We start from the raw sequence: 9,711 nt of genomic DNA on the forward strand, positions 1-9,711 counted from the left end.
TAGACAGTAGCCCATGATGCTCTGTTTGGTGTTCGGAAAGAAAGGCCGAACAGAGGATCAAATAACATCCGCAGGAGTCTAACAGAAGATGTCTATGTGGATAAGCAGGCATCACTGCTGGCCGCAGCCGCTCTAACCGCGAAGGTCTCCAGACTGAAGCGGGACCTGGAGCGGAACGAGGAAGAGCTCGGCCTTGTGAAGAGGCAGCTCGAGGAAAACAAAGGTACACAATACCCCGTCTGTATGTTTTATAAAGGAAAAATTGTTGATCCTAATAGAAGTGTCCTGAATTTTAATAGGGGCCACGACCGAAGTGGCGGCCCTTAAGAAGGTGATGTCCGAGGCCGAAGACAAAGCGGCCAAGGAGCGCACCGAGCGCGAGAAGCAAGAGGCCTGGCTTGACGAGGTCCAGCAAGAGCTCCAGGATTTCGTCAAAAAATACGAGTCCTTGGAGCGTGACTCTAAGACGCGAGAGTCCGAGATTGATGAGGCCCTACAGAGCGAGCGAGATGCCAAAGCCGAAGCCCAAAGGGCCCTCCAGGAGATTCAGGCGGCCAAAAAGATAGCTGCGGGTAAGGCATTCATTATGCAAAGAAAGCATGTGAAGGAGACTTTCCTTTTACTTACCCGAATTCGGAGCTCTCCAGGAGCGTTCGCAGATCTGCTACGCAGCATGTCGGATGCCGCGGAGTTCTACCGAGACGAAGAAGGGAGCTCGACAGAGAAGTTGTTCTGGTCTCAATATATTGGGACCGAACATCCGATGCCCTTGAGCGACCAGCTGAAGCAACTGGTCGAATTGCACAAGGCGGCCGAACTGGCCATGAAGGACCTTATAGTCCGGCTGTGGCCTGCCGAGCCCTTGCCCAGCAGCTACTTCGGCCTCGTGAAGCAGCTTGTAAATGCATGCCCCCAGCTTGAAGCTGTAAAGCGATTCGTCTACATTGAATGTGCGCAAAGAGCCTTCGCCCGCACGAAAGTGCACTGGGCGAAGATGGATGCCGAGAAGCTGCTGACGGAGGGGCCGTTGAAGGGCAAGGAGCACCGCCACCCTGAAAAGTATTATCACAGTGTCCTGAAGGGCGCCCGCCTTGTGGCGAAGGAATGTGCTAAGTATGTAATATTTGAGTGAATGTACTCATTTGATCCTGTAATATGAAAACAAGTGCATATGCGCTATATAACGCTTGTTGATTAAAAAAATTACCTTCTGTGCGGCCATTTATAAAATCTGAGAGTTGGCCAGTTGTAAGCTTCTGCCCCCATGTAACTAGTACCGGGGTGTTCGGGATAAATCTAAACACTCTTTATCCAAATTTTTGGTCCTTGAAGGAGGTGTTTAGCACAACGAACAAGGCAATCAGACTATACAGCTTCATCACTCTCACTTAGCCATAGAAGTCTATAATTTTAAATTTTTGCGTAGCCCCTGGTATTCGGAAAGCCGAACTTGGGGCGCTATACACGCCTAAATCGGGCAATACCGATTCCTCGGCCGAAGCGGAAAAAATCTTTAAGGATTTGAAACCTCTCGAACAGCGACCAGCTCTCGCCGTATCATGACAGTCAGTTTTCGGCTTTCTCTACTGAGGTGCTCATCCGAAAAAATCGGGACACAATCGCAGTAGTTCTCCTTGTGCCACCTTAACCGATGTAGCGGAACGTAAGGCGGCAAAACATGGGAGCCGGGCAAACCCAACTATTGACCCAAGACATGATTCGGAGTTGATGCATATAATGCTATAAGTTCAGGGTGCCGCACTGTCGAAAGTGTTCAGACTTTTCTTGTCGTGTTATGGGGTACACTGAAGCCCTTGGCGAGCAAAACGTACCAAAAATGTACGGGTGCAGTTTGTAATAAATAAGCAGTCAAGGAAAAAGATAAAGAAATGTAATAATAAGCTGACGCTATACATTATTTTCCATTGTTATTTGAATGATACTTCAAAGTGTATGTATACAAGTAGTGCAATAAGCAAAATAGGACTATTTGACATGTCTTGACCAAAGGCGAGCTGCGTGTGGGTATGTAAAACAGGTATAACGATCGTTATCAGAGACCACCTAGGTATTCCTTTGTACGTCAAAGCTCCTTCCTTCCTTGGTGTTTCTGTCCCGTGATGGGTCCAATAGCCTCCAGAAAGTAGGGACCTGAAAGAAAGAAAAGGATGAAAGTGTATGGGTCCTGGGGCAGTTGAGCCGCATTCTAGATGTGCCTTCGCCTATGCCTATGGTATTTCAAGTTCGTAATTATGTACGCGCGGTATAAATTTCACTGCTTGACTGGAACTAGGATGGAGGCCGAATTGCTAGGCGAGCTCCGGACGATCCTGTTGTAGAGTACTTCGGACTCGCTTGGCGGTGTCTGGGGGCTTTATTGCCGAGTTAGAGATCTGCCTAAGAAGGTTGCTCTATACTTCTGTTGCGAGGCCGCAGTGTGCTCCTCTGTACGGAGGGAGCGCTCTGTGTTTCCATTGACTGTTATAACCCCGCGAGGTCCAGGCATCTTGAGCTTGAGGTATGCATAGTGTGTTACCGCATTGAATCTGGTGAATGCGGTTCGTCCGAGCAGTGCATGATAGCCACTGCAGAAGGGGACGATATCGAAGATTAACTCCTTGCTTCAGAAGTTGTCCGGAGATCCGAAGACTACTTCCAGTGTGATTGAGCCCGTGCAACAGGCTTCTACACCTGGTATGACACCTTTAAAGGTGGTTTTAGGGGGTTTGATCCTTGAGGGATCGATGCCCATTTTGTGCACTGTATCCTGATAGAGCAGGTTCAGGCTGCTGCCACCGTCCAGAAGGACTCTTGTAAGGTGGAATCAGTCAATGATGGGGTCGAGGACCAACGCGGCCGAACCGCCATGATGGGTACTGGTCAGATGGTCCTTGCGATCGAAAGTGATCGGACAAGAAGACCATGGGTTGAACTTTGGGGCGACTAGCTCCATCGCATAGACGTCCCTTAATGCACGCTTCTGTTCCCGCTTGGGAATATGGGTTGCGTATATCATGTTTACCGTTTTCACTTGGGGAGGAAATTTCTTCTGTCCTCCTGTGTTCGGCAGCCGGGGCTTGTCGTCGTCGTCACTATGCGGCCCCTTTTCCTTGTTTTTGGCATTCAACTTGCCGGCCTGTTTGAACACCCGGCATTCTCTGTTGGTGTGGTTGGCTGGTTTATCGGTGGTGCCGTGAATTTGACACGAGCGATCGAGTATGCAGTCCAGACTGGACGGGCCTGGATTGTTTCTTTTGAATGGCTTTTTCTGCTGACCGGACTTAGAGCCACTAAATCCGGCATTAACTGCCGTGTCTTCGGTGTTATTGCCATTTGTTGCGATGCTTATGTCTGTTGCGTCGGGGCTTGCCGTTGTTATCTCTGGCATCTGAAGTGCCAGGATTTCTTGATGTGCTGTTGCTGCAAGCCAGCCAACTGTCCTCGCCAGCACAAAAGTAGGTCATAACTGTTGTGAGGGATGCCATGGACTTCGACTTCTCTTGGCCGAGGTGTCGAGCGAGCCACTCGTCGCGGATGTTATGCTTAAAGGCCGCTGGGGCTTCGGCATCCGTACAGTCGACAATTTGGTTCTTTTTAGTTAGGAACCGAGTCTAGAATTTCCTGGCTGACTCTCCGGGCTGTTGGATTATGTGACTTAAGTCATCAGCATCCGGGGGTCGCACATAAGTGCCCTGGAAGTTTTCAAGGAATGCGTCTTCTAGGTTCTCCCAACTGCCAATGGAGTTTGCTGGCAGGCTATTCAGCCAATGCCGAGCCGGTCCTTTGAGTTTTAGTGGGAGGTACTTGATGGCATGTAGATCATCACCCCGGGCCGTGTGAATGTGGAGAAGGAAATCTTCAATCCATACCGCGGGGTCTGTTGTACCATCATATGATTCAATGTTCACGGGTTTAAACCCTTCTGGGAATTCATGATCCATTACTTCATCCGTGAAGCATAAGGGGTGTGCGGCGCCTCTATGCCGGGCTACATCACAATGCAGTTCAAATGAGCCTTATCTGTTGTATTCGGCCCGGGCGGATTTGTTTTTAGTATATCCGGCGTGACGGTCATCATCACGCGTTGGGGTGCGCCCCCGTGATCCTTAGATCGATCTTGATTGTCCTACTTTTTTTCCAATTTGTCTTGCAGGTCATGTGTGTAGCCCCGGGCCTTCGTGTTTTTTCTTGTTTGGCAATGGGGTGCGGGCTGGACTTCGGGCGGATACGCCACTTTATCTCGGCCACGAGGTGGCCGGTCAGCCGCATCCTACGCTGGTAGTGTAGGCTTTAATGCCTCCTCCTCGAGTTGAGGTAGCAACCTGCGCTTTGGGTAACTTTTGGTTGGGCGTTCAAGCCCATATTCCTCGGCCGCCAGGACCTTAGTCCATCTATCAGTTAGCAGATCTTAATCAGCTTGAAGTTGCTGCTGCTTTTTCTTCAGGCTTTTTGAAGTGGCTATAAGCCGGCGCTTGAAGCTCTCCTGCTCGACGGGATCCTCAGGCACGATGAATTCTTCGTCGCCGAGGCTCACCTCGTCTTCGGAGAGGGGAATGTAATTATCATCCTCCGGGTCTCCATCCATTGCCTGTTTATCAGGGCTAGCTTGCCCATCCTCCTGTCCGGCTTGCTCGAAGCTTGGCTGGGCGGGATTGTTTTCGTCTTCAACACCATTCGGAGTGCTATTGTCTCTTGTACTGGTATCGCCATTTTTGCTATGGCAGGGCTTAGAGCAGCGCCGTCGGCGCTTAGATTGCTTCTCGAGGGGATTATCCTCTATTGCCTCATCGCCATTGCGTTCTTTGCGCGTGTCTACCATATATATATATATATATATATTTATATATATATATATATATCATATGATGAGGTGGCTATCCAGCGCCCTGTGGGCGGTGGTTCTTGTTCTTCTCCTGCATCGTCGTCCATACCGTCGATGTCTTCGGAGTCAAAATCAAGCATGTCGGTTAAGTCGTCGACAGTGGCTATTAAGTGGGTGGTGGGTGGGGAACGAATTTCTTCGTCGTCCGCTTCCCACTCAAGCCGGACATAGTTCGGCCGCGAGTCTCCTGACAGGGAGAGAGACTATAATGAATTTAGCACGTCGCCCAAGGGCGAGTGCTGAAAGATATCCGCGGAGGTGAACTCCATGATCGGTGCCCAATCAGATTAGATAGGCACGGATGCACGCGGTTCGGAGCCTATGGCCAGAGACGAGTCCGAGGGTCCAATGACACAGACTTCACTGGAGGAGAAGTCTGTGTTCGGCTCTAACGCCGCTGAGTGTGTGGCCTCCATGGCGGGGTCCATCCACCCGTCCTCGGATAGCATGATCTGCTCTGGATTAAGAGCCGGGGCAACCGCAGGCGTGACCTCTCGAACGCTGTCCGATGGCAGATCTAGGTCATGCTCCTCGTGACTGTTCGGCACACCTGTCATGGGCTCGAATCCGTCGAAGATCAAGTCTCCGTGGATGTTGGCGGTGTAGTTCAGGCTTCCAAACCTAACCTGATGTCCAAGGGCGTAGCTATCGATCTGCTCCAGATGGCCAAGCGAGTTGGCCCACAGTGCGAAGCCGCCGAATACGAAGATTTGTCCGAGGAGGAAAACCTTGCCCTGGATCGCACCATTGTAGATGATTGAAGGAGCCATCAAGCCTTACCATGACGACACAGTGGAACTCTCAATGAAAGCACCAATGTCGGTGTCAAAACTGGCGGATCACGGTAGGGGGTCCCGAATTGTGCGTCTAAGGCTAATGGTAATAGGAGGCGGGGGACACAATGTTTACCCAGGTTCGGGCCCTCTCGATGGAGGTAATACCCTACTTCCTGCTTGATTGATCTTGATGATATGAGTATTACAAGAGTTGATCTACCACGAGATCTTAGAGGCTAAACCCTAGAAGCTAGCCTATGATTATGATTGTTGTTGTCCTACGGACTAAACCCTCCGGTTTATATAGACACCGGAGGGGACTAGGGTTACACAGAGTCCGTTACAGAGAAGGAGATCTACATATCCGAATTGCCAAGTTTGCCTTCCATGCAAAGGAGAGTCCCACCCGGACACGGGACGAAGTCTTCAATCTTGTATCTTCATAGTCCAACAGTCCGGCCAAAGTATATAGTCCGGCTGTCCGAGGACTCCCTGATCCAGGACTCCCTCACCGGGGGCTACTGTCGGCGTCCTGGATTTGGGGGTATCCAGCCCTGTCTGCCTGCGGCCCACCGCATGGCTCCAACGACGGCCTGGTACGGCCCAGCTTCAACACCAACACCGCAAGACCCTCGCAAGGGGCCAAGCCTCGCGAGGCGGACGACACCGAGACCCCCGAAGGAAGTGGCCTCCTCAGGATGGCTCCTCAGGGGCGGAGAGTTTTATGCAGCTACCTCATGAGGCTCAGCTGACGTGAGCCATGACGACAAAGGCCAGGCGGGTGCCAGGCAGGCGTAGAGCGCAGGTTTCCTCTTCGGTGCAAGGGGGTCAAGCCACAGGCGTGGAGTCCCGAGGAATCAGCCAAAGGTTCCATTCTGGTGCAACAAGACCAAGACGGCCAGGACGGAGGTCATCACCGAGCCCACCGCAGCGTCACGACCAGAGGCTTTTCGCGGGCAAAGACTACTTTTGTCAGGATAGACTGTACTACTTGTCCCCTTTCAAATCCCGCCATTGTGGAATCCCTTCCCGCTCATATTTGGGAAGAGTACCAAGGCCACTATATATAGGACTTAGCCACCACCCTAGAAAGGGACCGAAAAACCAGAACAAGTAGAGCACCACACCAGCTCAAGAACACCTCACCTCCTGAGGCTTGTTCATCCTTTGTACTAGTTCATCCATAGCCCCTCGAGGCAGTCCACCACACGACACTGGATTAGGGTATTACACCACAACGGTGGCCCGAACCAGTATAAATCTTTGTGTCTCTTTGAGCTCGACGCACTAGGCTAGGAGGATCGCGAGTAGGCAGGCTGGACAGGTTGAGACCTCCACACGCACCCAAGAGTTTGAACCTCTCAAGGGTTGCCGGATCCCTAAATCCAACAATATTGAAAGTGGGAGCAATTAGCTAGAGTAGCACCATGCAGAGCATTGTAGGCATAGAAATTTGCAAAATACATACGGATCTGAATGTGTCAGACCCGTTGACTAAACTTCTCTCACAAGCAAAACATGATCACACCTTAGTACTCTTTGGGTGTTAACCACATACCGATGTGAACTATATTATTGACTCTAGTAAACCCTTTGGGTATTGGTCACATGGCGATGTGAACTATGGGTGTTAATCACATAAAGATGTGAACTATTGGTGATAAATCACATGGTGATGTGAACTAGATTATTGACTCTAGTGCAACTAGGAGACTGAAGAAAATATGCCCTAGAGGCAATAATAAAGTTGTTATTTTATATTTCCTTATTTCATGATAAATGTTTATTATTCATGCTAGAATTGTATTAACAGGAAACTTGATACATGTGTGGATACATAGACAAAACATCGTGTCCCTAGTAAGCCTCTACTAGACTATCTCGTTAATCAAAGATGGTTAGGTTTCCTAACCATGGACATGTGTTGTCATTTGATGAACGGGATCACATCATTAGGAGAATGATGTGATGGACAAGACCCATCCATTAGCATAGCATATTGATCGTTCAGTTTTATTGCTACTGATGTCTTCAAGTCAAATACATATTCCTTCGACTATGAGATTATGCAACTCCTGGATACCAGAAGAATGCCTTGTGTGCTATGAAACATCACAACCTAACAGGGTGATTATAAAGATGCTCTACAGGTATCTCCGAAGGTATTTGTTGGGTTGGCATAGATCTAGAGTACAATTTGTCACTCCGAGTATTGGAGAGGTATATCTAGGCCCCCTCGGTAATACACATCATAAGAAGCCTTGCAAGCAAAGTGACTAATGAGTTAGTTGTGGGATGATGTATTACGGAACGAGTAAAGAGACTTGCCGGTAACGAGATTGAATTAGGTATGAAGATACCGAGGATCAAATCTCGGGCAAGTAACATACCGATGATAAAGGGAATAACGTTTGTTGTCATAAAGGTTCGACCGATAAAGATCTTCGTTGAATATGTGGGAGCCAATATGAGCATCCAGGTTCCGTTGTTGGTTAATGACCGGAGAGGTGTCTTGGTCATGTCTACATAGTTCTCGAACCCGTAGGGTCCGCATGCTTAACATTCAATGACGATTTTGTATTATATGAGTTATGTGATTTGGTGACCGAATGTTGTTTGGAGTCCCAGATGAGATCGCGGACATGACGAGGAGTCTCGAAATGGTCGAGAGGTAAAGATTGATATATAGGATGATAATATTCTGATGAGGACATCAATACCATTGTTACACCCACAGCCCCTACTGCTACATATACTGGACCAATTACTAGAGCTCGCGCACGCCAATTAAATTATCAGGTACTTTCGTTTCTTGGTAATGATTCTAATGTTCATGAGAATATGATGCTGCCTAAATTGGATACATTTGTTTTGCTTACAAATGAAGGGCCTAGCTTGGAGAAGGATGAACATGGAGCAAGAACAAGCATGGAGATGATGGCATGCGCAAGGGGAACAAGAACGGAGTTACAAATGATGATTTCAGGACTTTGAAGCCACCATAATGGGTGCATGAAGCCTTGGACGAAATATACAAGATGCCACTTCATAAATTTCGTCCCGAGGCTATTCTAGGTGCTGCATCACCTTATTATTGGGCCAGGCCCATGTAATTTCGAAATACATAAGTATAGGCTCTTTTTAGAGTCCATATGTGTGGGGAAACAAGAGATAGGGTTGATTTCGGACCCCTCCACCAAGGGCCACGAAATCCCCCCCCCCCCTCTTCCTCCATATATACAGCCCTTAGGGCACCGTTAGACTTTGGGTTTTGTTTAGATTAAAAGTTCGCCATAGCTGCAACTTCGCGTACTTCGTTTGTGTTCAACGACCAGACAAAGGCGTCACAGAACCCCACCTTCATTAATAAAGCTTCCCTCTGTTATTCGCAATATCCAGATTGCGATCTTAGTTTCTTGCTTGTTCTTTGTTTTCTTGCAGGAAATAGACCTTCATGGTCAGGTTGATCGTGCTCCGGCGTGGTCAATAACCTCTCGGAGTTGGTTTAGCGATTGCTAAGGCGCGACGTCCTCACACGTTCGTAGTCGGATCATCAAAGTCGACTTCCACCAAAACGATAGCCACCATCTCATCGAAAGACGGGACACCTTTGCCTCTATCAAGTGGTATCAGATTTCTAGGTTGCTCAGTGAGATTTTACAGTTTTTCATAGTTTAGATCGAGTCTGTTCTCCATACCTATAGTCCACGAAAAAGCCAAAAAAATTAGGGTTAGTTCATCCTATCCGAACCAGTCTGAGCCTTTGCATAGTCTTTTCAGTTTTTTGCTTTGTTGAATTTGTGGTTGCATCATCATGTCAAGTTGCCGGTCTTAGCGTCTAGTCTTTTAGAGTTTCGAGTTCTGGTCATAATTGTCACGCCGCCACCGCACCATCATCATCGCCCTGTCACCTACCACCACCGCTCTGAATCCGTATCCATATACCACCACCAATCTGTATCCATATACCACCACCGATCCATATCCATATACTACCACCGCTACCACCACCGCTGCCATATACCACCACCGCTGCCATATACCACCACCATA

This window comes from Triticum aestivum, chromosome 3B (genome assembly GCF_018294505.1).
Source record: "Triticum aestivum cultivar Chinese Spring chromosome 3B, IWGSC CS RefSeq v2.1, whole genome shotgun sequence".
NCBI classification, from domain to species: domain Eukaryota; kingdom Viridiplantae; phylum Streptophyta; class Magnoliopsida; order Poales; family Poaceae; genus Triticum; species Triticum aestivum.